This window comes from Pipistrellus kuhlii, unplaced genomic scaffold (genome assembly GCF_014108245.1).
Source record: "Pipistrellus kuhlii isolate mPipKuh1 unplaced genomic scaffold, mPipKuh1.p scaffold_m20_p_3, whole genome shotgun sequence".
Lineage (NCBI taxonomy): Eukaryota > Metazoa > Chordata > Mammalia > Chiroptera > Vespertilionidae > Pipistrellus > Pipistrellus kuhlii.
In genome coordinates this window covers 77,231,336-77,254,733 of record NW_023425529.1, presented here as the reverse complement: position 1 = coordinate 77,254,733, position 23,398 = coordinate 77,231,336, and the positions used below count along the sequence as shown (strand labels likewise).

The window sequence follows — 23,398 nt, the reverse complement described above, 5'->3', positions numbered from 1 at the left end:
TTTCAGTGACCATGGCTTAAACACCAGACCTCCTACAACTTGGCTCAAGTTTCGGTGACCCTGGTGTATTAGCGGCAAGAAACTCTGTAAAGCCCAAAGCCCAAACTTCACTGCCAGCTCTTCAGTCCGCAAATCACTAGGTAAATAACAGATTTATGTCATGACCAGTGATTAATCAACTCACTGTTTTCAAACTTTGTCACTTTATTGGTCATTATGTGTCTGCTATTCAGTTCATATCTAGACAGCAAAGCATATAGTTGTGTTGCTTCCTCAGCCCCCAGTGATAAACCCATGTAGACATTTTACAAAACTAAATAATTAAAAGGGAATTCACTAAGAAAGGTGAATATGAAGCAAAGAAACAAAACACACCGGAAGAGAATTTTGACCTCCATGTCAATCTATATATATATAAACCTAATATGCAAAATATCCCCCTCAGGAGTTTGCCCGACCAGGAGGTAAATTACTCACTCACTATGATGGGCACTGACTAACCAAGGGGCAGCATGGAAGGAAAGAAGGAAGGCCCTGGCCATGGCCAGCAGCCGCTAGGAACCCTATTGGAATTTCGTGCACTGGGCCTCTAGTGGAGTTATAACAGAATTAGCTGCATATGGGAAAGTTGACCAGCTGCAGTTGGAGAGACTATGGAAATGTAGAGAGAAGAACTTAGTGAAAGCAGCTTATCTACCAAAAGGAGGACAGTAGTTGTGAGCAAAAGGATGAGGATGTCCCAGGGGAAGAAACACCAGCAAAAAATCTTCACAGTAAAGAAACTTTCATGATATTAAAAGTGCAAAATGTTGAAAGCTCTGTGACGATGCTTGCTCCATATCATAAGGTTCATGACAGGCAGTATTCAAACTCTGCTTGATGAGTTGTTGGAAAAGATATAAAACACTTTACTCCTCAGTGTTTCTAATGTTTTAGATTATAGAATAATGATTAAACATTAGTTTTACTGCTTTTTAAATTTTCTCATACATGTATAAACAACAGTAAGGTTAATATTACATTAACCTTAAAATTAATGGTAATGTTAATGTTTTTTGTTTTTGTTTTCAATTCTTTTTAATTATTATTTTTGTATATACCAATGCCCCCCCCTCCCATATATACCCTCCCTCCCCAGAGTTTTGTGTCCATTAGTTGTACTTATATGCATGTATGCAAGTCCTTTGGTTGATCTCTTATCTCCCCCAGATCTCCCCAACCTCCCTGCTGTAATTTGACAGTCTGCTTGTTGCTTTACTATCTCTATATCTATCTTTTGGTTCTTCAGTTTATAATGTTCTTTAGCATCCATATATAAGTGATAATGTTAATGTTTTGACAAAAGATTTTGAAGGTCACAGAACAATTGTAATTTCTCCATTGACTAAAATAACTTTGCACATTTTAGCCTGCCTGGTTATTTTTAACATCCTGTACTATGCAAAGTGAGGAGTGCCTGTATAACCCATGGAAAATGTGAATTTACGGTTATTTCTGGACTATCAACAATAAGAAAAAAATGTGCTAAGATGTTCTTTTTTAGAAAACTAGGAATATTTTGTGTTGCCTATTACCAAAAACTCCATGCAAAATCATTGGTCTCATTTTTGTATAATTATTTGTTTAAACATTATCTTTGATAATCGTTACACATGAATCCTGAACCCATTTGAGCTCCTCTAAAGCAATCAATTATTTTGGTAGAACAGAGAAAGGAAGAGCAGATGGTATGAGAAAAACTGTCCAGTTTTTTAAAAGAATTCTGTCCCATTGGCTGTGTGAAGTCTTAAAGCCAAGCCAATCAATGCTCACTGAATATTTTAGTTAAAAACATTTAGTTCAGAAGATAATTTGACCTTGAGTGGTGGTCACACAATGCAATATTCAGAGCATGTTTCATAGAAATGAACCTGCCAAAGGTTCATAGGTATGTAACCTGCCAAAACTGTTTTGGCTCAGTGGTACAGCGTCGGTCTGTGGACTGAAAGGTCCCAGGTTCAATTCGGTCAAGGGCATGTACATTGGTTGCGGGCACATCCCCGGTAGGGGGTGTGCAAGAGGCAGCTGGTAGATGTTTCTCTCTCATCGACGTTTCTAGCTCTCTATCTCTCTCTCTTCCTCCTCTCTGTAAAATATCAATAAAATATATTTAAAAATATATATATGTAACCTTATTATTCAATGTCACCCCAATAAATTTAATTGAAAAAATAAAAAACATTTAATTCAAATACATATATTGATAATATGTGTGGTATAATTTGTTGACAGTTCTTACCACTTATGGAGAATAATGTCAGATGTAAATAAGATACATTGTTAACATTTACTTAGCAATAGGATACTATGTCATAATTACAAAAGGGCAAAATTAAAGACCTTGTGATAACAAATTTTATGGGTGTTTTATAAATCATACTTTGGACTGAGCTTATTTTTCAAAAATGTGCTACCAATTGGGGGCTTTTAATGTGTTTTTTATTGTTTTTAGATAGAGGAAGGAGAAGGGATAGAGAGAAATATCAATTGGCTGGGGATTGAGCCTGCAGTTGGAGCATGTGCCCTGACTAAGAATTGAACCTGAGACCTTGAGGCTCATGGGTCAATGCTCAACCACTGAGCCATGCCGGCCAGGCCCAATTAGGGCTTTAAGCATTATCTTTATATTATTGTAGTAAACTCCTCTGCCTGTAGGTATAATTCAGAGATCTAGAAGTATCCTTTAATCAGTGTGTGAGTAGAATTTTCAGATAGGTTGTTAATTAGATTTACACACAACTGCCATCCTCTGTATTTCTCATTGAAGGCTTGGATCTGGCTCTTAACTGGAAGTCAAGTTCAAATGGAAAATAATAAACCTTTGGAGCACAGGCCGTATTCTTCCCACCAAATATTTACTGCTAGTATGTGATTCACACTTATTGAGATTGTAATAATTTCTCTTTTTTTAATGTTGTTGACTACAAGCAAATGTGTTCTCTATGATTGTGCCTACATTTATACAACACATACAGAATTTGGAGAAAAGTGAAATATTTAATTAATAAATCAGTTATTTACTCTGTACAAAACTCAAATATCAGTTTGAATTTCTCCCCCTTTTCTCTCTTACAAAATGACAGCATTTTTCCTGAAATGATTGCATTACCACATGTTTTGACATTGTGTAGACATCACTCAAGCCAACATTAGGCAAAATGCTATAAGAAACCTAAAACTCCAATAAATTATTCAAAGATTTCTAAACTAACAGATTTTATAGTGGGAATGATTGATTGAAATTTGTTTCAGTTCCCGAAAAACTAAAACCATCTCAATGAAAGCAATGCATGATTTGAATATTTATAAGTAACTGGCAATTCTGCGAGATGTTTGATTTAGCTGAAGCAATTAAACATAAAATAACAAAAATAGAGAATCGTACACCAGAGTGTGAAAAGAATAGATTGAGGAAAAATAGAAGTGGTGTACATTAAATTACACTTCTGTTTTCTTATGTTTCCATAATATCTTCATCGGGAGTGATTAACACATATTTTCAGAGGGATCCATGTGTAAAATGCATGTGTATGGCAGTTATATTTTCCATATTCCAGAAAACTGGCTCTGATTTTGAAGATCCAGCAGGAATTTAAGACTATAACGACATAAAGCAGCTCACTAGGGCTGGGTCCTCTCAGGAAACATTGGATGCGAATGCTCCTCCTCAGCCTGCCTGTCCTGTGCGAGGCCATTTGGATACCAATGGGGGTGGTTAGTAGTGGCAGATTGGAATGCGAACATTGCAGCTGAGCAAGCCCAGCAGCTGCTTCCTGAGTCGTCAGATGTAAAAGACTCTTTCATGAGAAACAAAAAGGGAATGGCATTCTCCTAAGTGTCTACAATGTGCCCAACATTCTCAGCCTCTATGCTATTTTACTAAAGTTCTTCACACCAACCTGACGCAACATATTGCTGTGCTCATTTGACAGATGACGAAATTAAGACTCAGAGAGATTATTGTATATATAATTAAGACATCTTCCAAACAGAAAGTTAAATGAAGACATCAAGTTACAGCCCAGCTGGCGAGACTCAGTGGTTGAGTGTTGATCTATGAACCAGGTAGTCAGGGTTCCATTCCTGGTCAGGGCACATGCCCGATTGTGGGCTTGATCCCCAGGGTTGAGGTGTCCAAAAAGCAGCCAATCAATGATTTTCCCTCATCATTGATGTTTCTGTCTCTTTCATCCTCTCCTTTCTTCTCTGAAATCAATAAAAATACATTCAAGTTACAGAGGATATCCACAGGATAATATATTTTACATATATTTTTTTTCAAAACGTGGCAAACAATAGTGCCTATTTCCTAGACATAAATACCTATGTAGAGATTGTTTAAGGATATGGGCAGGAATGATAAAGACCAAATTCAAAAAGGATCTTTTCTGGTGGAAAGACATGGAGTCAAATGACTTGCCCTCCATTTCTCTTATTTTTAAGCTGAGAAGTGAGCCTATGGGGAGTCACTGTATCATTCCTTAGTCATATTTTGCTTCTCTGAAATATTTTGTAAGGAGTTAAAGGTCAGAAACTTGCTGAGAGCCACACAGCTATGAAAGAGGAGGCAGAGCCAGGTTCAACCCCAAGTCCACAGACTAGAGGCTATGTGGCCTCTTCTCCTTCAGCACTGCGTCAGCTGGAAACTGCAGTCTGCTGGGGGAACACACTTCATCTAGTAGTGGAGACTTTCATCAGAATCTCCCTTCTAGGACGCATCACTCAATGGGGGCGGGGTGGAGAGGAAAACCCAAGTGAGTCTCTGTTTTATGAATAAGGAACCCATGCCACTTGGTAAAAGCAGCTCAGAAGAGGTCCCTTTTCTTGTACGTGTTGCTACTGTTGCTGCACAGTAAATGAGATGTTATATTAAAAAAATAGCTAGTATATTAACCACTTTAATATTGTAATGAAGCTAAGCAAATAAGCTGTAAAATCCATCACAAACACAATTCCCCTTAGGAATAAAACTGGATGCTGGCTGCAAAATGAATTTGTGATAGACTTTTTTAAAAAATACATTTTTATTAATTTCAGAGAAGGGAGAGGAAGAGAGAGAGATAGAAACATCAATGATTAGAGAGAATCATTGATCAGCCGCCTCCTGCATGCCCCCGACTGGAGATTGAGCCTGCAACCCTGGCATGTGCCCTTGAATAGAATCGAACCCAGAACCCTACAAGCCGATGCTCTATCCCACTGAGCCAAACCAGCTAGGGCTTGTGATATACTTTTAAAGTGCTGCTGCTACTAAAGTTCATAAAATTGACCTCACAGAAAGGTTCTCTCCTCATTCCTCCCTCCCAATCACTTACAAGGTTCACAGATAACTACAATATGATTGGAACTGAGCCTGGGAAACATATCTTTATGGGTTTCACTGTTCACCTTAGATGTATTATCTCTGACTCAATGAATCAGTATATTCCTAGTACCTAGCATAGACCCTGGCAGGCAATTAACAGATATCTGTTGACTTGAATGCAAGAGATAGTATCTGGTTTGGTTTTGTTTTGAAGGGAGGCAGCAGGGCACCATGCTTGGGAGGAAGGCAGATGGAGTCATGTCACCTCTTGGGCTGCCTTGCTCACTACTTATGGCACTTTGAGCAAACTATGTAACCCTCTAAACCTCAGTCTCAACTTTAAGAAAATTGGGATAATATTAATGTCTTTTGCTTATTTTTTTTGTGTGTGAGAATTAAATGAGAATATTTCTAAAGTAATTATTAAAGTGCTAGGAACATAGTAAGCTAAGGTTGAGTTTCTTTTTCGTTTCTGATATAAAACCTTTGTTTTTACAGGAGAGACAGACAAAGTGTATGGCTCTTTGCTTTCTTGACTGACTGAATAGGTTTTAAAGAAAAACAAAAACAAAACAAACAGCTATGGAGATACCCATCTTTTTTTTTTTTTAATCAAAATTTATCTTTCTTAACAGCAAAGTCACCATTCACCTACTATTGTAGAAGAAAAATGGCTTTAATCTCAAAGGCAACATTAAAAATAGGGGGAAAAGAAAACAAATCAATAAAGGCAAAGGTCATCGAAACATATGACTCTAACATACAATAATGCTCTGGAAAGTTGTGTTGATATACACATGTTTAAAGAGAAATATACAAATAAACGAAACATCTGGAAGAAAAATTACATGATTTGGATTCCAATATTCAAACAATTTTACATGTCAAGCTTTTTAAAGAAACCATGTAACTGAAAAGCCTTGAAGTAAAAATCTGTGTCCAAATATTTCATTTTCTAGCAATGCGTTTAATTCTCATAGGAGCCACACGCACGCGCATACACACACACACACACACACACACACACACACAAACACATTATGCCCCACATCAATTCTGCCAAGTAAATGTAAGGTTGTTTTGAGAAAAAATAGTGAGACAGCAATGCTCAGTTTAGGGTAAGTATATTATTATTATTATTGTCCCTGTTCATTATCAGATATAGCCAATGTCAGTCATTATTAAATATTTGTTTCATTTATCCTTGGGATTTTTTAAAAATGATTATTACATATATAGAAAGAACTCACAGAAATGTATCACTCAGGGCAGCAGCTTTGAAACATTTTTTCCATGATCCTAAATAAGGAATATATTAATTGCAACCAATGTGTTCTTTTTATTTCATTTTAAAAAATGTTAGTCGTGAGTCACTAAATTTATTTTCACAATCTATTAATGGGTCATGACCCGCTGTTTGGAAAATGCTGTCTTAGGATGTTGTTTAAATTTTCCCACTGAAATGCCCAGAGCTGCAGGGAAGAGGGAAAGTTTTGGGAGGATTTAGGGAGAAAGTTGAGAGGAATATGAGGGCCTTGCCCAAAGGCTAAATTTCTTCAAAGTTTCTTTATTTCACCTTTAAGATGTATCCAATTTCGGCATTAGACGCCATATAAAATCATTTGTTTCTTATAAAAAGGTTTTAAATCTCCCAGTATCATAAAACAGATGCTCCTTGGGCAGATGCTAAGCTACCTCTCCTGCTAAGGATATGCATGCTGCAGTCTGCAGAGCAGGCTGTCTTGGATGATAAATTTGCCCCAAGATAGTACGTGGATTTCCCACAGGCGCAGGGCCTTTTGACTGTCTGACAATCATTCAGCCCAGACCACGTGGATGATCTCACTGTGATGAACACATTCCCTTCAGCCAGCGGACGCCTGTCTGAGCGTGGGCCCTTTGCCTATCCCCAGCACCGCCCCGCCTGATGGCTGGAAAGGTGAGAGCCTAACACGCCTCCGACCCTCATTAGCCCACACTACACACAGAGCCCCAGGCAGCCGCCGTGGCAGAAAGGGCACTGGCAGTGCTAACGAGGTCACCCTGCAGTGGGCTGAGAAGAGCTGGTCATGATGAACCAGATGATGAATGTGGAGCTACGGAATCAATCATTCTGAAAGGGGAACACGTTAATTCTTCTTTTTCCAAGCACTTGGCTTGACAGCAGCTTGACATCATCCTTTCCCTGCATCCACCATCACCAAGGTCACAGCGGGCCAGCAGGAAAATAAAGAAAAGAAGTAAATTAACCAAAGCAGGGGGAACCTTTGTCATTTTTCAAGCACTTACTTTCTTTTGTTTGTTTGTTTGTTTGTTTGTTTGTTTTGGTATCAAAGGATCCCAGTAGCTCTTTGAGATCCAAAAATGAGATGAATTTATGTTCATGATGTGTATTCTCCATGAGATCTCTGAAGGTTCCCATTGCTCCTTTGTGGAATGACTCTCAGGAATCTGGTTTTAGGTATATGCATGTTAAAGACAAGCCCCACTCAATAGAAACTCAAGAAAGCTCCCCTTGGTTAAAGTACCCCTATAGATAGTTACAGATACAGATAAATAGAGACATATAAGGAGTGGGACTTAAGTAAAAAGCTTTGTTTCATAAACTCAAAGTGGAAGATTGCTGCAATAAACCATCTAAATGTGAGTATAAACTTTATCACTCTTTTTCCTTCTACTATGCTGGCTGTTATCCCCAGCCATAAACCAGGTGCTATAACCAAGGTAGATTTCAGCCCAGGGCCTTAATGCAGTCATAAAAAGAGCCCTGCAATTTGAAAAGCTGGGCTCCTTCTGTTTAAAAGTACAAAGGGTTTTATTTCTTTCATCATTAAAATAATAAAGCACACGTGTGGAAATGGGGACTTTCAGGGCTTGCACACTGTGTTTCTCTCGCTGAGAGCCTCGCAACGAATTCCAAGTTGAAGAAATTATTTCAGGCAGAAGTGGCCACTGTAATAATATTTAATTACCCTCAAAAATACTTAGATTGGCCACAGAATTTGAACACGAAGTTATAAAATAGACATGAATCTTTTTGCCTTCTGTCTGCCAGATATGCTAAAATCCTGAATTCAAAAATGTATAACCAGAATGTTTCATCAGGGATTTTTTAAAAAAAATATATAAAATTTAACAGTCAAATCAGATAGAAAAACTATTTGGTTAAAAGATTAAAATGATTATTAGATAACCTATAAGTATGTTATTGGACGACTTATGAAATACAATTAGATGACATAAAAATACTGAAGCTTATAAAATGCTAGGTGGTGTGTGTGTGTGTGTGTGTGTGTGTGTGTTTGTTTGTTTTCCAGGCAACATGCATATAGGTATGAAGAGTGAAAAGCAAACATCTTTGCCTTTTAATCCCAACTTGCTTCTTGTACAGGGCCTCCCGCTGGCCAAAAAGCCTTACAGCCATTTCTATTTGCCTACTAAGATTTTTAATATTCAAAAAAGTAACTAAACCAGTACAAATCACCAACGTGTGGCGGTCCGATGAAAAACAGATTACCATGGGCATTAGCAGGTCTTAGAAATCACCATGCTTATTTTTATTTATATTTAAAATTGATTTTAGAGAGAGAGGAAGAGGGAGAGAGAAACGTCAATATGAGAGAGATACATAGATCAGTTGCCTCACATATGCTTCCTGACTGGAGACCAAAACTGCAAACCTAGATATATGCCCAGTCTGGAAATCAAACCCTCGACTTTTGAGTGGATGGGATAACACCCCAACCAACTGAGCCACACCAGTCAGGGCACCATGCTAATTTTTAAAATGAATGTATTTTTTTGTTTTATGCAGTATTTTCTGATCTTTTCACTCATTTTCTCCCCATAACAATTATGTGAAGCAAGATATCATTCTCATATTTTGTTTTGTTTTTTAAATCTTTATCCAATGATATATTTTTTATTGATTTGAGAGAGAGAGAGAGAGAGAGAGAGAGAGAGAGAGAGAAAGAGAGAGAGAGAGGTGAGAGAAAAACATCAATATGAAAGAAAAATATCAATCAGTTGCCTCCTGTAAGCACCCAAACAAGGGATTGAACCTATAATCCAGGTATATGCACCGACCAGGAATTGAATCCACAACACTTTGATGTATTAGTTAGTAGATGATGATCCAACCAAATGAACTACCCAGGGCTCACTTTCATGTTTTAAATAAAGAAATTGAGATACAGGGTTGGTTATAGAGAGACACAATATGGTGGCAGATTAGGTGGATGTAATACTCACCTCCTCTCAGAACCAAACTAGAATTATAACTAAAATGTAGAATAATTAACCAGAATAACTGACAGTAGATTAGCTGAATAGAAATCTTATAACCAAGGATTTATAGAAGTCACACTGGGAATGAGAGGGAGGGCAGAGATGTGTAAAGGACATATCCTATCCCCATGGGTGGCAACTGAGATACTAGAGGAATATCTCAGCCACAAGGATTCCTCCTGAGGAGCTGGGGTCTCAACCACACCGGGCTCCCCGGCCCAGAGCAGCAGAGCCAGGTAGAGGAGCCCGCATAACATCTGGCGGTGGGAAACAGCAGGGATTCTGTCCACCAGGGAGAGATGGGAGTCTGCTAGAGAGGCAGGCACCCTCTTAACGGGCCAAAGCACCAAATCTCATTCACAGCCACTTTCTTGGGCTCCAGTGGATGGAGGGCAGAGCAGGCTAGAATTGTGGGAGGAGACTGGGGTTTGTGGCTCTGGGGAGAGAGCTGAGGGGACAATCACAAGGCCCCCTGTGTTGAGTCAATCTCCCACACCAAGATTGCATCTTTTTGGGTGGAGCACCTCGCTTCTTACTGCATTAGCCTCAGGGGAACGCAATAATCCGACCCTTTGGACTTCTTATCCCACCTTGCAGAGCTCATGCCCTACTGAGCATCAGCTGCCTGGGCTGAGGTGTAGATGTTTGGTCAAACTTATAGCATGTCAGTGGCTGAGTTGTGTGAGTTGTGTGGCCTTGGCATAGGCCCACTCCTCCCACCTTTCCTCAAACCTCACTGGCACCTGCCCCTCACAGGAGTTCCACTGGCCCCACCCTCCTGACTCCTAAAGGCCCCACATTGTTAAACTCAGGCTCCTGGCAGAATCTTGGACAGACTGAGCTGTGTGGCTGTAGGCTGGTGGGGGGGAGGATGTGTGTCTCTCACATGCCCATCTGATGCAAAGCCCTCATTTCATGCAGCCAAATCGTGGTCTGTTTGGTCCTAATAAACTCTTCTGGCCTCTCCTTTATGATTCTCTGAGATCCATGACAAAGGTTTGTGGATACCTGGTGGGTGGCAGACATACTTGGTATATACCCTGGAACATTTGCTGAGTTGCCTCGGATCCAGTGCTGGCAGAGTTTGAACCTGTACCAATCTGGGAACACCACTGGCCCCTACCTGGTGACTCACTGAGAACCTCTCTCATGCAACTCAAATACCGCCAGAGGCTCTTTCAGTGACAGAGCCTAACAGGCAACTGGCAGGTGGAGGCAGGCAGAGGTGCATCTCAAGGAGACTTGGGACTTTTTTCTGACCTGTCCCTGAGCCTGTTGCTGATAAAACCCACCTTGGTGAGCAACTTGGTTCTTTCCACTTGCAATCAGACCCAGCAGAGGCAACCACAAACTATAGCTCCAAAGAGGTTGCCCAGGGATAGTCACAGTCAACATCTGACATTGGCCTATACCAGCATCCCTCCCAAGAACCAAGACACCCAGAGGCCAGCTTCAGACAACATCAGAGCAGGGTCCAACATCAGAAGAGGGAGATCTTCTCAAGCACCAGATCCTGCAGAGTTCACCTTTACAGCCGCTTCTACACTGTGTTCAAGATTGATTCTCACAGGCCAATAGCAATCAAGACTCAGTTATAATAGGGGGCCCATATAACCCACACATGGACATTACGGGAGCACCTAGGTCAGGTAATCAAGGAGATTATACCACTGGGTCCCACAGGAAACTTAATACATAACACCACCCCATGAAGTCTGGAAGTCAGAGCAGATCTACCTATTCCATAGATATAAGCACAAATAGGCAGCCAAAATGAAGAGACAGAAATATGTGTATTTCATAATACTAGAACAAATATCCCAAAAATTTATATGAAACTACAAAAGACCTTGAATAGCCATAGCAATCTTGAAGAAGAACAAAGTTAGAGGAATCATGGTACCTGATATCAATCATGATACCTGCTATCCTACAAGGCCACAGAAGTCAAAACAACATTGTACTGGCATACAATCAAACATATAGCCCTGGCTGAGATGTGAGAGTAACACATTGATTAGTTGCCTCCCACACATGCCCTGACCAGGACTGGGATCAAGTCTGCAACTGAGGTATATGCCCTTGACCAGAATCGAACCAGGGACCCTTCATTCTGAGGGCTAACACTCTATCCATTGAGCCAAACCAGCTAGGATTAAAAATATTTTCTTAAAAACATATATAAAGAAATTTAAAAGTTAAAAGAAAACCAACCTATAGATCAATGGAACAGAATAGAAAGCCCAGAAATAAACCCATATCTTCATGATCCATTAATTTGACGAAGAAGGGAAGAACATAAAATGGCCGAGACCGGTTTGGCTCAGTGGATAGAGCGTTGGCCTGCAGACTGAAAGGTCCCAGGTTCAATTCTGGTCAAGGGCATGTACCTTGGTTGCAGGCACATCCCCGGTGGGCGGTGCACAGGAAGCAGCTGATCGATGTTTCTCTCTCATCGATGTTTCTAACTCTCTATCCCTCTCTCTTCCTCTCTGTAAAAAAATTAATAAAAATATATTTTTTAAAAAGAACATAAAAAGGGCTATAAAGATAGTCTATTCAATAAATGATGTTGGGAAAATTGGACAGACACATGCAAAAAAAATAAAATTAGACCACCTGCTTACACCATAAACAAGAATAAACTCAAAATTGATTAAAGACTTAAATGTAAGACTCCAAACCATAAAAATCTAAAAGAAAACAGGCAGTAAAATCTCAGACATTTCTTGTGGCAATATACTTTCTGATATATCTCCTCGTGCAAGAGAAACAAGAGAAAAAAATGAACAAATGCAAGTACATGAAACTAAAATTTTTTTGCACAGGAAAGGAAACTAACAACAAAATGAAAAGACAACCCAGTGAATGGGATAGCAGATGCAGCAATGATACATCTGATAAGGGGTTAATATTCAAAATTTATAAAGAACTTATATAAATATACACAAAAAATACAACAACCCAATTAAAAAAATGGGCAAAGGACTTGAATAGACACTTCTCCAAAAAGGACAAGCAGATGGCCAATAAACATATGAAAAAATGCTTAGGAATCATCAGAGAGATGCAAAATAAAACCACAATGAGGTATCATCTCACACCTGTCAGAATGGCTACCACCAATAAATCAACAAACAAGTGCTGGCAAAGGTGTGGAAAAAGGGAACGCTTGTGAACCATTGGTGAGAATGAAGCTTGGTGCAGCCACTGTGGAAAAAAGTATAGTGCTTCCTCAAAAAATTAAAAATGAATCTGCCTTATCACCCAGCGATTCCACTCCAGAGATTTATCCAAAGAAACCCAAAACACTGATGTGGAAGAATAGATGCACCCTATGTTAATTGAAGTGCTATTTACAACAGCCAAGATTTGGCAATACTCCAAGTGCTCATCAGTAATGATTGGATAAAAAAGCTGTGGTACATTGTGGTACATTTACACAATGGAATACTACTTGACAAAAAAAAATAAATACACACACACACACACACACACACACACACACACAGAAAAGAAGAAAGAAAACCTTGTCTTTTGCAATAGCATGGATGAAGCTGGAAAGTATTATGCTAAGTGAAATTAGCCATTCTGGGAAAGACAAATACCATATGATTTCAATTATATGTGGAATCTAATGAACAAACAAAACTGAAACAGACTCATAGATACAGAAAACAGACTGACAGCTATTAGAGGGGAAGGGGGCTGCAGCCTGGGTGAAAAAGTTAAAGGTATTAAGCAAAAAATAGCCACTGCCACCACCGTCACAAAAGATCCTCATAGACACTGACAACAGTATGGTAATTACCAGAGGGAAAGGGGTTTGGGAGCATGTAGAAGAGGTTAAAGGTCAGGTAACTGACGATGAAAGGAGACTGGACTTTGGGTGGTGAACACATGCAATATACAGGCGATGTATTATAAAATTGTACACCTGAAACCTATGAACCAATGTCATTCCAATCGAGTCAATAAAAAAATTCTTTAAATGCAAAGTTGTGTTGTTCTTCAGGTTAGTCATATCCCTTTTTATAGATTTGCAAAGTACCTTAACCTTTCCTTATAGCACTTACCAAAGTCATAATTAATTTAAAATGTTTGTCTCTCTGCCTGGACCATGAAGTTCCTGAGAGTAGGGACTCCTTGTTTATCATAAAGTTTGGAACCAAAGGGATGCTTAAAAAAGTTTCATGATTGAATGAATCCACGAGGACCTTTTTTTTTTTTTTTTTTAAGTCCCTGAAGAAGTACAGAGTGAAGCATGATGTGAACCCCCATCTGCTGCTGGGAATCCCTTATTCCTCCCACTCTATCGATGTAGGGCAAACAGAGTTTTTTTAGAACAGGCTTTTCAGACTCAGAAGCTGGAGCTCTAGATACTTACATGGAAGCCAGACTGTATGGAAAGACAGTTCAAGATAATGCTCTGATGCTAGGTCACCTGAGATTCCAAATGATCCTTGCAGGGTTTTGGAACTCACCATCCTCTGCACATTTAAACCCTTAAAAAAAAGTGTTTTCTTTGCTCTTGGTGTATGAAAGTATTTTAAACTTTATCAAAAGTGTCCTGAGGGTTATCTGTTTTAGACACATGTTTGTATTTCTTTTTATTATTATTATTGATTTTTTTTATTTTATTTTTTTACAGAGAGGAAGGAGAGGGATAGAGAGAAACATCCATGAGGGAGAAACATAGATCAGCTGCCTCCTGCACACCCTCTACTGGGAATATGCCCACAACCAAGGTACATGCTCTTGACAGGAATCTAACCTGGGTCCTTTCAGTCCACAAGCCGACTCTCTATCCACTGAGCCAGACTGGTTTCAGCCAACACATGTTTGTATTTCTTAAATATTAGGTCTTCTGAGCCATTCCAAACTAACTGAGAAAGACCAGGAATCTGCATTTTTAACTATAGCCACCACCACCACTACTGCTACCACTACCACTACTATTACTATTATTAAAGTGACTCTTTCAACTGTTGTTAAAACACATTTTGGTCTGGGATAAGCCTTACTATTAAAAGAGAAATATTAAATGATCAATGTTTGTCAAACTATATTTCTGAATATTCAGTTTCTTTTTGGGTTAGGTAACAGATTTTGTTTGTATTTAGCAGACAAACTTTTTTTATTCTATTTTTCAATTACAATTTATAATTGATATTATGTTATATTAGTTTTGGGTACAGTATAGGTTAGACAATGCTATTCTTTACAAAGTATTCCCCTCCCCACCTCCATATTTCAAGTACCCATCTGAGACCATACATAGTTGTTACAATTTTATTGACTATTTTCCCTATGCTGTCCTTTACATCCCATGTCTATTTTGTGACTACTGTTTGTACTACCTAATCACTATACCTTTTTCACCCAGCTCTCCAAACCTTCTCCCTTCTGGCAACCAACAGTCTGGTCTCCATAAGTGTGAGTCTGTCAATTTTGTTTATTCACTTATTTTGCTCTTTAGATCCCACTTGTAAGCAAAATCATTTGATATTTATTTTTTGAGGCCTGATTTATTTCACTTAGCATAATACCATGTAGGTCTATCCATGCAATAACAAATGCTAAGATTTATTATTATGTATTTATTTTGTGGCCTAGTAACATTCCATTGTATATATGTGCCATCACTTTGTAATCCACTCATCTATTGATGGGCACTTGGGTTGTTTCCACATCTTTGCTATTTATTTATTTTGTTTTTTAATTTATCTGTATTCTTGAAAATATTACAGCTGTCTCCCCTTTCCCTCATTGACCTCCTCCTCCCCACACTCATCCCTGCTCCAATCCTTAACCCCACTATTGTCTGTGTCCATGGGTTATGCATGTAAGTTCTTTGGTTGATCTCTTTCCTCCCTGAACCCCACTCCTTCCCTCTGAGAATCTTCAGTTTACTACATGCTTCCATGACTCTGGATCTATTTTGTTTGTCAGATTATTTTGTTCATTAGATCCCACATGCAAGTGAGATTGTATGATATTTGTCTTTCTCTGACTGGCTTGCTTCACTTAGCATAATACTCTCTAGGTCCTCCATGCTGCCTCAAAAGTTAAGAGATCCTTCTTTTTTATAGCTGCATAGTATTCGTTGTGCCACCATTTTTTTCTTCTACTCATCTAATGATGAACACTTTGGCTATTTCCAAATCTTTGCTATTATAAATTGCATTGCTATGAACATAGGGCTGCATATATTCTTTTTTTATATATATATCCCTAGAAGTGGGTTCACTGGGTCAAATGGTAGTTCCATTTTTATCTTTTTGAGGAGACCCCACACTGTTTTCCATAATGACTGCTCCAGTCTGCATTCTCACCAGCAGTGTACCAAGGTTCCTTTTTCTCTACAACCTCGATAGCACTTTTCATTTGTTGACCCATATCTTTGCTATTTAAAGAATGATATCATGAACATAGGAGTGCATATATATTTTTTGAATTAATGTCTTTAGTTTCTTTGGATATAAACCCAGAAGTAGAATCACTGGGTCATAAGGCACTTCAATTTTTGACTTTTTTAGAAGACCCCCCACTGTCTTCCACAGTGGCTGCACCAGTCTGCATTCCTACCAGCAGTGCATGAGGGTTTCCTTTTCTCCACATCCTCACCAGCACTTGTTTGTTGATTTATTGATGATAGCCATTCTGACATGTGTGAGGTGAACTCTCATTGTGGTTTTAATTTGCATCTCTGTGATGATTAATGACTTTGAGCATCTTTTCTTATGTCTATTGGCCATCTGTAGGTCCTCTTTGGAGGAGTGTCTTGAATATTCAGTTTCTTGACTCCAGAGAGCCAGGCAGTGCTTTCAGAACTACATCTGTGTTGCTTCATTAATTCCAAGAGTCACAGAGGTGGGAGAAGAGCTGACAAGTATACTTGTACCAGGCTACAAACTGAACACTCTGGATTCTAACTCATATTTTACCCACCTAAGAGGCACTAACTTGGCCCTCCTGGCTCTAACTTGTTTCCTGAGACTTGGCAAAAACTGTCCTTGCCAGTCTCCCTGACCAAGTGCATTTTGCAGTCTCTGTTTTCATTGGATCACAGACCAGGAATGAAGCAGGGACAGGAAGCACTCGCAGAAAGAAGACACGGGGAGCGCCCATCTCAGTGAGCAGATCCCTGGGTTGAAATTCTGATTCCTCTTTAATCTTAAGTGAATCCCTGAACCTTTCTAAAATTCAGTTTCCTTATTTAGAAAACTGTTTGATTTAACATGTACCTCCTGGAATTATTGCAAAATTTGATTAATTAAGCTATTTGAGAGTTCATTGCAAAATGTCTGACCCTCAACAAACATAGCTGAATTTGAATTTAATCCAAATCCTCTGCTGGCCAGCTTTGAATAGACTCCTCATTGGGCCTCTGGCAGCACCTCTATAAGAGGAATATTGTATGTTGCCCACAAACACCCACATCTGCCAGGGTGGATTTGGATATGTATTTGCATTTTCATCTTGTTTAATCCTTTCTCCAAAGCAACCTTCCCACTCCATACTATTCCTCCACCTACCTCCTTTCTTCTACATTTACAGTTTCCTCTTGCCCTGCTGTGCACATCTGTATGGTTAACCGAGCCCTCTATCCTTTCCCATCCCACCCCTCACCAGCTCTCTAATTGTTCCTTTCTCACTTGGCCCCTGTAGGATAACCTTGTTCTATTGTAAACAAACTCTATTATCTAGGCACCGTGGGAAATGTCAGAGTAAAACACACAGCTGCTGCCCTACTGCAGTCGTCTAAGCCTTTTTATTCTCATCAACTCCTGATCTCACAATTCCCAGTCTTGGCACATAACTGTATCGCTTAGTCTGCGGTGTGATATATGACTCTGTCTGGGTAATTTTCCACAAACACATTTTAGCTTTTCCAAAGGTAAAACAAAAAAAAATATATTTTTCCTTACCCTTAGAACTGTACCTTGAAATCATTACACAGTACTTCTAACTATATTTTTTTCTGTTAAAAAGCTGGTGGTAAGAAACAGTTGAAGGTTTATAGTTAAATCTGTGAAAACTTAACGTGCAGGTGAAAGATGAAATAGCAAGCAGTCCTTGGCATTGGGAAGTCTTGGCTAGGATTCAGAATGAAAATGCACTTTTCCTCAGGTGAAAGTCAATTTATTTTCTTTTATTAACTATGAAAGTAGTGGCTTTCTTTAGCTAGGTAAATACATTTAGAGAAAAATTAAAAGGAATGTTTCAAAGTGTACAGTTAAAATCATCACATGGCATGTGAGTGTCATAATTTAAGGCAGAATTAAGCAACAAATGATGTATTAATCCACCTTTTAGTGACTGTTACATGATTTTGATGTTCCACAAAACTGAAATTACAATCTATGATAGCATAAGATATTGTCTTTGTGAAGTTACTAACTATAAAGTTTTTTTTTGTGTGTGTGTAAAGCTATTTATGCATGTCTTTTTCTTTTATTTCAAAATTTTTCATGAGGAATCTGCCCAAAATTTCCTCTCACATGTGGAGAAATTTATATTGTTGGCTGATTTTATATATATATATATATATATATATATATATATATATATATATATATCCTGAGTAGGCGAGTGTAAGGCATTACCTTCCCTAAACTATAAATGCTGGCATGCTAAGATCACCTTTAGCACTGTAAATGCTTGAAATTATGTCAAGTCTAGACTTGGTGTCTGACATAACTGGTCTCTCTCCACTCTAGGATCACTGCTGATATAACTGCCAGAGCTAGCTTTTAAAATCAAAGATTGTCTCATTTAAAATCTTTCATTAGCACCAACTGTGTAAGAAATTACAACTCCAGCAGCATGCCACCCACAACCCTTCCTAAGCACATGATAACCTGTCTTTGCCTTTCCAGTTTCCTCTCCTACCACTGCCCTACTTTGAATGTGATGTCCCAGCCCAACCAAACTATTTCTGTCTCCTTAGACACTTTGGTTTCCAGGCCTTCCCATCACGGTTCAGAAATTACCCTCTCCCCCCTTGATCATAGACTCAGCACCATCCACTGCCTTCTGATCCATATTCGACTGTCCTTCAATTAAGCAACAGCTTCTACTTTTAAGAGAAGGCACCTGTCTTCTGAATCATTTTTTGATTCTTCAATTTTTGAGTAGATAATGTCCTTTCCTTCCTTCTCTTCTTCATGCTACCTAGTGCTTTGGGGCTCTGTAAGTACCTCTATTACAGCAACTTACACATTGCACTTTAATTTTAGTAAGTCCACTCCTTGCCTTGTCTATTCATCATTGTCTCCCCAGTGAGAGACCAACCAGCCCTGAGTAGTCATTCAAAAACTATTTGGTGAATTAATGGTTTTTATGTTTATCCTCAAGGCTAAGAAATCAGAAGCATTTTTACAAAACTGGAGCTAGAGCAAAATGACATAAAACATCAAATGAACAAACATGAATGCTCTAACTTCCTCAACTATTGAAAGAAGGCTGTGAATTATTCATTTTCTCTAAGAGTTATAGTAAACTTTATGAATATTTAAAAACAATAACAATTTTTTTCTAGATTCAAATTAATTTTGTATTTAGTACGACTTCAAGAACACTATGCCATCTTACCTATAATAGAGAAACATGTAAATTACTGTACCTCTGCTATGCCCACAGCCAATCAGAGTGAGTATGCAAATTAACCCAACAAATACGGTGGTTAATTTGCATGCATACATGGGTCCCGGGAACCTCTTCAGCACCCAGATCACTCCCAGTCTGCCATCAGAGGGGTGCAGGGGAGGGCCCTTTCCCAACCTAAAGCCCCAGGCAGGGGAAAAAATCAATAGAAACATATCTTCAAGTATGGACAAAAAAATAAATAAAGAAAGAAATATCATATCCTCTGAAAGACACATCTTAAAAATACTTAAAGAAAGTTGTTATTTTTTCCATGTTGAAGGGACTGGAGCCCATATTGATGAAAACACTTTAGTGCCAGCACATATAAACCATGGGTTCTCCGAACCTGGTTAAAAAATCTTAGTCCTTAAAGAAGGGGTGGGAGGAATGAAATGGGATTCTTCTACAATCCCAGAGTGACCTCGCTGATTGTCCCCTTATGGTAAAGAAGGAGCCACAATGAGCAGCTGAATAGTGACTGTAGGGCGGCAGCCTGACCCTGCATTATCTCCAGGGTTAATTGTTGCTCCTTTGGTGCTGTCCTCATACTGTACAGAAAGAGGGGGGAAATGGCAGAGGGAGATGGTGGAGATGGTCAAAATGTACAAACTTCCAGTTATAAAATAAATAAATCCTGAGAATGTAATGTACAGCATGGTAACCATAGCTAAATAATTCTGCATTATGTATTTGAAAGTTACTAAGAGAATAAATCTTAAAAGTTCTTATCACAAAATAAAATTTGTAATTGTGGTGACAGATGTTAAATAGACTTATTATGGTGATTATTTCACAATACATACAAATATCAAACTGTGTCGTATGCTTGAAACTAATATAATGTCATATGCTAATTATATTCCAATTAAAAATTGGAAGATAAGCACTAGAAAGTTATATTTTAACAACATTAACAATATCAATCACAAAACAGTTTTTGTTGTTGTTTCTTTCTTTTTTTTTTTTTTCAGATATCATATAAGTGGGATTCTTCCTAAATATTTGAAAATTCAGGAGTCTTAGGCATATTTCCACTTCCAAGGTAGAAGGTTTTTTGTTTTGGGTTATAACTATACTTGAGGATTTATCATATTTTTCTACTTTTGTACAGATTTGATAATTTTTATATTTTCAAGTCAGTGGCAAGTGTAAATAGTACCACAATAAATTATTATTTATTTATTACAAAAAATGTTTCTATTTCTGGACTTGGTTTCAAGCCAGATAAAATAGCTGGAATTTAATTTTTCTTATCTACAATAAAAATCAGCCTTTCTATTTTTCTGCTTAGGTGATAGATTTTTTTTCATTTTTATTTTACCTTGAAAGCTAGTTCTTGGATTTAGGTCAGTTTTCCTTTATTTGTGTGTCTCTCTTATCAGTTTTATTTTTGTGGTTGCTGCTACTCCTGTGAAAATGGCACCTCTGGGTTTAGTCACCACCATCATGAAATTTGGAGCTCTTCCCCAGGGAAGCTGGTTCTGGAATGGCCTCGCCATCCCAGTAGACAAGTTCTAGAGATTTTGAGGCTAACAGTGTAGGAAAGGTTACTGCTCACTCCGTTCTTCCAGAGAAAGCAAAGATAGCCCTAAAGCACTCTCTTCCCTAAAAACAGAAGGGGATGAGACTGAAACCCTACCAAATGGTGATGGCAGATCCAAAACATAAGGCCCACTAGCACACAAAAACTTGAGAGTCCCTGGCAGGGCTCCAGGAGCAAAATCAAGAAAATCCAGAAAGGGAAGAGACTGAGCAACTATAATTAGGGATGAGCAAGTGGAGAGGGGTAGAAGGTATAAAACACACAATGATTAATGGTCTTTCCTTTCTACATTTTCCTTATGAGAGTGTTTGGATTTTTTGATTTTACTAGCTTGCTAATAGAGGGTTACTAGTTGTGAACCCTTAAGGGTTTCTTAATTCCCTCACTCTCTGAGTTAAAATGAAACAAAATAACAACAACAAAATCAAAAAAGTAATTCAAATTTCCAGTGACAATGGACAAGAGCAGAGAACTATCTCTATTTACACACTTGTCTTGACTGATAGGAAAGAGCACAATCTGGATAAAACTCAATTTGTGGAATGGGCCCTACATTTAACATGCATAGGGAACCAAATGGGGAAGAGGAAAACAAAACTTATTTGCTCTATAACTGCTCAAATCTTCCTCCTGAACCTTAATCCCACTGAGAGATGAAATGTCAGATTTAGATGTACCAAATAATGGTGTCCCAATGTTTCCATTTAAGTAATCTCTTTTGAATGACTCACTATTTTCAGAAAATATCTCTTTCTTCCTCCTTGCTCCTCCTTGAGATGTTATCTACGTAAGGGGAGAGACAGGTCACTTTGATAGACTTTAGTGGAACACCTGGAGTCTGCAGATAGTCTGAGATCTTCACTGTTCCTGCCATAAAGTTGTGAATCTTACCTCATTTCTGGACTAGCTTTAGCTGAGATATGCCTGATTCCTCCTGCCTTATAATTTAGAAAATACTGTATATCTAAGTTCTGGATAACGGTATCGAGAAGAAAATTCCCTGCATTCTACAGCCTCTTTGTCTCAACTTCAGACTCAGCTGACCCACCACCAGGCTTTTAGCACCTCATCTCATCACATTAGGGAGGATATTTTCAATGCCTGCACAACTGTTTAGGCTACCAGCAAACAGGAGAAATTTTTCAGGCTCATGTGTTGAGTTGCCTCCCTCTATCACTATGGCATTATTGCTCTCTCATTATGGACAGACTCAGCCTCATGACACAAACTGGACTCTCTAAAAAATGGTAACCAACCTCCCTCAGGTTAGTCCACAAATATAGGTGCTTTTAAAACTGCCTCACACATTAAAATGAATTTACCATGTTCTCCCCTGGGCAAGATTCTAGCCCAAGAAGATGATGCTAGGAAACAGATATAGAAGTAAGATTGCTTTACTTTCCATGTTCACTATCCTCCCATTTACCATTGGAGTAGAAGGAGAAACCTTGCTCCTCAGCCACTTCTCTGGCATTGACTTTCCCCAAGTGATCGCATCCTTCTGCCCAAGGGTATAAGCCTGATGGTCTAATTGGTTGAAGAGGCAGCCTCACCAGGCTCCAGAAGAATCCTGATGATCTAATAGCTAAGCCTGCCTTTTAATATTAATGGTGGTTAAGAGAGTTTAGAAATAAATCCTTTGTTCATTGCAAAGTCCTGCTTTTAAACCTCTGTCTTGCCAAAGACGTTAAAATACTCTACTCTGCATCTTAAGCTCAGAATGCTTACTCCAATTTGTTCTTGCATTCTGTGGAAACAATCCTAATTCTCAAGACAAATGGGTGCCCCTTTCAGAATAAGAAGAAAGAGTTCATAACAGATAAGGCAAAAGAAAAATGCATATCCATTCTTCTTTTCTAAACTACAGTAATATTTCCTGTCATTTTACTTTCCTCCTTCTCTTTCTTTTATCTCCCTTTCCCTTTTTTTCTCTTTAATTAGCTAAATTAAAGAGTACTTATCCCCCAGTGCCATGTTGCATGGCTTTTTAATTTGTTAAGTGTATTTAAAGTATTTGGAAACATTTACTCTCCTGATACATTCTAGAAAGAGACAGTTTGCAGAGTGGTTAAGAGCTCACCCAAAGTTCTGAATCACAGAGAACTGGATTCAAAGTCCTGTCCTAACACATCCCCTTGAGCAGGTCATTTGCCTACCAAGCCTCTATTTTCTCATCCTAAAAATAGAGATAACAATATTATGATAAGATAGTTATGATGATACATCAGGCATCTCAATTTCAACATGTCCTAAAGTATACTCTTGATTTTCCACCCTACAAAACTACTCCTCCTCCAATATTTTCATATAAATAAATGGTAATTCCTTCTTCCAAATGTTTAAATCAAAAACATTCAAATAACCTTTGGCTCCACTCTTAATTTCAAATGACATCCAAGTCCTCAGGAAATCCTGTTACTCTGTTGAATATATGTAGAATCTGACTATTCCTTGTCATCTTCACTTCTACAACCTTGGTCCAAAGAAAAATGACCCATCACTTCATAGTTTAGGTAAAAATAGATGCTGCATCAGAATATCTTAGTGTTTTAACACACACACACAAAAAAACT

At 38.4% G+C, this 23,398-nt stretch overlaps 1 long non-coding RNA gene across 1 annotated transcript; it reads left to right on the top strand.

Annotated features, from left to right (window-relative positions):
• The first annotated feature begins 16,280 nt into the window (after positions 1-16,280).
• On the top strand, positions 16,281-22,978 carry LOC123653076. The gene is made up of 3 exons (XR_006742707.1): positions 16,281-16,412; positions 17,650-17,656; positions 22,966-22,978. It is a non-coding gene; the product is annotated as an uncharacterized LOC123653076 (long non-coding RNA).
• Positions 22,979-23,398: the final 420 nt, after the last annotated feature.